Here is a 6223-nt window from a genome sequence, read left to right as displayed (position 1 = left end):
AGAGGGAAAGGAGCAGAGCTGGCTCTGGAGACAGAGGTGCCCCATGTGTAGCAGCAGACCAGTGACCAGCCAGGTCACGGGAACACACCACTGAGCACTGCACACCCAGAGAGAGGCTACCCCGCACGGTTGTGTCTGCAGCCTTTGTTTATCAGTACAATCCAACTTTGTTCAGTCAGGGTCTGAGGATCCAGAGACATAATTCTATGAGTGTTCTGCTGGAAGGTTGCAAGATCTTCAGATCAAATTTTCTGGAGTTTTGTAATAATCAGCACTCTTACCATTTGATCAAATAAACGACAGATGCAGAGACCCGTTTTATCTGGACTCCAGTCCAGACTGGAAACGGGCTGGGTAGATAACATGACATTCTGCGGAAGGCTGACTGAAGCCTCCACTCCCATGTTTGCTCCCTCAGAATCTTTCTCTTTCCACTGAATAGGGTATTCCTACTTGCAGAGGTGAAGGCCGCCGGTACTCCGGCTGTCAGATAGAGCTCCCTGTTCTGTGGTGGGTGTCGGACCTGCCATACAGCAGACTTAATGCACATTTTTTTCTGAAACAGAAGCAAAACCTTTGGTTGGATGCTATGTCCTCACGTCAAGAATATGAAACTCTTGTTCCAGAGATGTAGCTCCCACCTTCTCCATACTTAACATCTTTTCTGTCAAACTCTAAGCTACCCCATTTGTAATGTTTGTCTCAGACAGCAACGACGTATTTCTGAGATTAAACAGCTTGATATTCCTGTTGCCACAGCCAGCACAAGCAACACGTTCCTCTTGGTAATAAGCATAGCCAAATGCCACAGTCCGCTAGTCTCTTGTTTTCTCCTTGTACAGGTTCCATCTCAGCAACAGGATCATCGTTTTGCCTTGGATCCTACACCTTCCCAGTTCCATCTCGGATGCCAGTCACAGCGTCAGGGGCTCCTTCCCCCATTCCTAGCCCACCTATGCCATCTGTAGTATTTATACTTTCTTTTTGTCCCTTTACAGAATATACTGGGATTTCTGGAGCTTCCAAACGACTGTGCATACATGAAGGTTTCCAAGAAAATATCCAGTAGCTGAATATCTCTCCTGTAAAGGTGTTACACCAAATGTTCCACCATGAATGGGTTTGGCCTTTTCAATCGCTAAACACTGTGTAGTTGAGTCCCTTCTGGATATGGGCGATGAGCTGAGGCTTTTCAAAAGCCAACATGGTCCAGCCGATTTCGCCTCCTCCAACTGGCACACTCAGGCCCTGACAAACACCACAGATGGTGTCTTGATAAACCTTTCATTTTGCAATACTATACATTCTTACAGAATAATGGAAAATAGTACATCCTATTTTTTTTACAGCAAAACTAATGAGTAAAACCATAACTTGACTCATTATTCATACATAATACAGATTCTGGCGAATATTACCATTTGCCACTACTACCTCCTTTTCTCTTTATGTTTTTAAGAAAAAATAATTTATTCAGTGAGATTTCAAGAAGTTGGATATTCGAGAAGTATTACTTGGCCTCCCCCCTTTAAGTGGATGGGGTTTGCATATAGATTCCCAAAGAGTCAAGTTGCAAATGTGAAGAGGTGACATGTGAACTAAGCTGGGAAGATAGACAGTAGCACCTGGAGCTCTCTTTCTGGTAAGTAGGTATGTATACTTGCAAATGGTGCAGCTAACACTGCGCAAAGACACAGACACACAGCCTCTCAAAACCAACTGATCTGTCAACACATTTTGCAAGAAGCTTCTGTGATGATAATAGAAACAAGGCAATGAACCATTAGAAAATGCGTCCAGTACAGAAGTCACTAAGTCACCTATAACTATTTAAATTTAAATGAATTCAAATGATGTAAAATTTAAATTTTAGTTCCTCAGTGGCACTACCCACATTTCAAGTGCTCAATAGTCACGTGTGGCCATAGCCACCATATTGGGCAGCAAGAATGTTTCGATTATCACAGAAAGTTCTGGTGGCCAGGGCTGCATTTAAAGCTACTGGTGGGACGTTTGGCACCATTTGAGGACTAAACTCAAGTGATTCTGAAACCAAGCAGATCTGATTCATTTGGTTAAGTTTAAAAGTTTTACTTTAATTCTGCTCAGGTTCAATCTGAGCAAATAGCCGTAATGGATGTGAACGACTCTAACCAGTATTTTCAAGTTGTACCAATTTTTCCATTTGCAAGGCTACCTGCAAGCGGAAAGATTTCCAGTAGAGATCTAATGTTCCATAAATAAATGTATGAGTTTGTGTCCTAGTCTAGTCAAACCTGGGTGCGTTCTTCAGGGTTTCTTCTAGAAGCATACCGCGCTTTCGTACCACAGGGAGCTCTGCATCGTGCTTCTATTTCTAGTCCACAGAGATTATTTTCCGAGCCCAGCTGTTTGTTTTGTACTTCACCGTCTCATGTTTTATCCACCATTGCTAGGTGTTTGGAAGGGGATGGTGGTAGTGTGCAGAAAGATATGTGAAAGCATTAACTTATGACACCACTGGTGCAGAAGAGTTCACATAGCATGCTGGAGACTGTTACCTTTAGAAACTCCTGCAATGTGGCCTTTGGCTGATGGCTGGGAACTTGGCTGGCAGAGTAGCCCCAGTAGTCAGCATTGAACTATCTGCTTGGTTTCAGAATCACTGTGCCTAGATTGCGCAAATACGATTTACGAGAAATATTTGTGTTCCTTTTGGGAGTCTGGAATTTTGGTATGTAGTAGGCAGAGTGTACCTAGGTGACCAGACCCCGATATAAACGTTGGGTGCTGAGTCTCTAATGAACTTCCTTGGGTAGAAACACGACACACATGCTGCATTTTTGCTGCTGGGGGAAGAGTGTGCTCTGTATGACCCCTTGTGGGAGGGAGACAGCGTAAGAAAACCTGTATGTAGACTCTTCCAGACACTGCCTGCACATTACCCCCTTACGATCCAGCTATTTATCCTTACTACTCTGCTGTAATAAATCTTAGTTGTGAGTACAACTATATCTGGGTCTTGTGAATTTTTCTAGTGAATCTCCAAACACGGGGTACTCTTGGGGTCTCCTGACACACCATCTTTAACAGAATTTCTGTTGCTATGTTTCAAAGGAATGATAAAAAGCTTTTCGTTGGAGGCAACTAAGACGTCCCAGTGCTCAAAATGAGACAGACTGAAATTCCATATAGACTGCAAATATTTTCCTGAGGAGGCTAGAGGAGATGAAATAATATTTAAAATATATATCAAGGTACCTAACACACAGTAGGATTTCAAGTAATATGACTTAGAGCACTTCTCTTGCTTTTATTGCTCCCTCCCTAGTCCTGTTAGAATGCAATGTTTTTAAGTGGGTGGACTTATGACACATCGATGTCGCCTGCTTTCCTGCTGCTATTTACTTTGCTAGAAAGCACACAATATATCTCAAAGTTAGATCATTAACCAGGTTTGTTCTTTTGGCATCTGGTGTTTCAGGCAGTTTCAGTGTTCGCTCCAGTTTATTTCATCTTATGTTCCTACCAATTGATTCCCACTTGCACTTTCTAAAAGGAGAATTATGCAACACAGAGAGAGATCATTTTATGGTTTCAAAGCCAGCAGGGTCAAGCAGAAGAGATCACAACTGAAATGTAAAATGTGTGTGTTTTTTCCTTCTTTGCCAGCAAAAGAGAAGAGAAGAGGCCATGACCCGAACCACTGTTGATGGAGAAGGGTAGACATTGGGGCAATTACTAGCGCTTAGATTTCAGGTCTGCGATGGACGGGAAGGCACATAGGGAAAGAAGTCATCCAAGACATTGCCTTTGCCTTACACTGGGCCCACTGACTTAAGTTTTTAGCTACTTTATCAACGAATATCTAGAATAAATGTGGTCCATGTGTCAGGTCACTGACAAACTAGTGATCACATTCTAAGTGATAAGGTTAAGGACATGCAAGGTGACGCTCAGCCCTCAGAAAAGGATACTCTGGCTCCTAAATATGAAGTTACCAGGGGCCTATTTCCATTTCTACCACTTCACACTTTCATAAATCTGTCTCTTTTTTGAACTTGAGCCACATCTTCAGTAAAGTTCCACTGAGTATGAATATCTCCGTATAGCAGTCCCTTTGGTATGTTAAATTTAGTGTATCCAAAAATGAATTCAATTCATAGAACGTATCAACCTTTAGAGAATCCCCATGATGCATCAGTTGCCATGCTGAAGATGTCTGTATACACGATCTTATTTGATCTAGTTCCACATCCGAGATATCATGTGTGCCCCTGTAGAGACACTGGTCTTGGCAGCAAACATCTTTGGGGTAAGAGAGGCTTCAGTTAAGCATCTTGGGATGTCCCTTCAGTGGTCCACTGCCTTTGCAGAGGTTGCATGGATAAAAACAGTGACTATTAGTTATCCTGCACCTTTGTGAAGCAGTCCCATGTAGGAAATGGGAGGCCTTCATCTCCGCCCCTCTGCCATCCCTGGATAAATTCTAAGTACCTTTCAGTCAGCAGGAAAAATCACTCAGTCTAACTCTCCATTTCCAGGGTGGTTTCTTTGATGAATGACACAATTAGAAGAGGGTCAGAAATACTCAAACTCAGTGCTGCAGATTTCAAGCCCAGCAAACACCCAGAGGCCACCTCCTAAGTCTGAGGCTGTTTGATGCCCTTTGCTCTGTATCCATTTCTCCTACTGCTGTTTCTTCTGGCTTCTGCCTTATCTGTTGATCACACATTGACCTTTCTGATGCTAGACACTGCTAAGCCCTGTAGTGAACCTCAGATGTTATTATCCCTCCTCTGAATGCAAAGTTGTGAAATGTTCTATTTCAAAAAACATTCTCGAGGAATATATCTGGTTATCGACTATTTGCTCACACATGCAGCACATCCATTCGTTCTCAATGTAGACCTTTGTTTTCATGCTGTATGATCCACTGGCTGAAAGAAAAGAAGGGGGTGAATGGAGGTGCAGGAGAATTAAAAAAAAAAGTAGAAAAAAATGATGGTTACATGATTTGATGTAGTCCTGAACATATTTACCATGAAATTTAAATTGCACATTTATAGGAACTGTAGAATTTTGACAAACCATGAGTGATGTAGCCAGGGTTAGACAAAGCTGGAAGGCATGACACAGGATAACATTTGGGAAGCATCTACTAGGGCTCCATTATTTCTTAGACTGTACCTGAGGATGTGTGGTGGGTGCGAGTAGTTAATCAAGCGGAGATTATCACCTGAAATGTCTGTGGAAATAAGGGCCTAGTATTATAGAATAAGGTGATACTCGAGATTAGGGTATCATTTGTTTTTTTTTTTAAAACAAGTGCTATATGAAATAACATTTCTAAATCAGTGGGATCTTTTGTCCTCAAATCAAATATTAGTAATAATTACAAAATAAATACTATGGGGCATATTCTTGACATACTCAGAATATAAGGCTGGAGCCTAATTTCTGTCCTCTTTTCTTAGGGGCCCTGAGGAAATACCCCAGAACGCGGGGCTTCATAGAACATAAAAGGACCATACGATCTGGCGGAAAGAGAACAATTCTCGAGTCCTATGGGCTGGGAGTTTGAATCTCCATTCTAGTGACAACCTCTTGATCAATTTTCTCAACTTAAAACACATAGGGGAAAATAGTATACTTTTCAAGAGATAGTTGTAAGAAGTGACTGTGATATTTATAAGTGTGTCACACAATAAGTATGTAAGAGATGTTAGTTTTCTTTCACCCTTCCTTCAATTAACGTCCCTCTTTCAGGTGAGAATAAAAAGGAAGAGATTTTATTCAAATTTAGGGATGATATTTGGGAATGAGTTTCTAAGCGTTGCCTTGGACCTCCTTCCACCTACAAAGACAGGTTTAGACAGTTTTCAATAAGTGCCTAGTATTATAGAATAATACTAGGAGAGTTGGCCTAGAGAACATAAGAATGAGAGTTGTTCCAATTAGGCAAGAGGAAGCCGGGTGACAGGGAGAGAGAGCTAATGGAGACTGAGTTAAGTCTGGTGAAGGTCTCCTTCTCTTACTGGGTATGAAGGACAGTTTGAAGTATCTGGGCTAAAAAGGGGACATCACAGATTGGTGCTCAAGGGAAGGGATCCTGATTAGATTGTAAATGGTAGATTTCCAATATAAATGTCACTACTCAGGATTGGATATCAAAGGGATACACCAATTATATCACAGAATCACAGAACTTAAATGAGGAAACTGAGGCTAAGAGAGGGTAAGT

The 6223-nt window shown here is 41.8% G+C and overlaps 1 pseudogene; it reads right to left on the bottom strand.

The window, feature by feature from the left end:
• Positions 1-242: 242 nt before the first annotated feature.
• LOC117032469 (WD repeat-containing protein 92-like) lies at positions 243-1206 on the bottom strand (annotated as a pseudogene).
• Positions 1207-6223: the final 5017 nt, after the last annotated feature.

The sequence above is a fragment of the Rhinolophus ferrumequinum genome, chromosome 12 (assembly GCF_004115265.2).
Source record: "Rhinolophus ferrumequinum isolate MPI-CBG mRhiFer1 chromosome 12, mRhiFer1_v1.p, whole genome shotgun sequence".
NCBI lineage: Eukaryota > Metazoa > Chordata > Mammalia > Chiroptera > Rhinolophidae > Rhinolophus > Rhinolophus ferrumequinum.
Note: the sequence above shows the minus strand (reverse complement) of the source record. Positions and strands in the feature narration are given on the sequence as shown.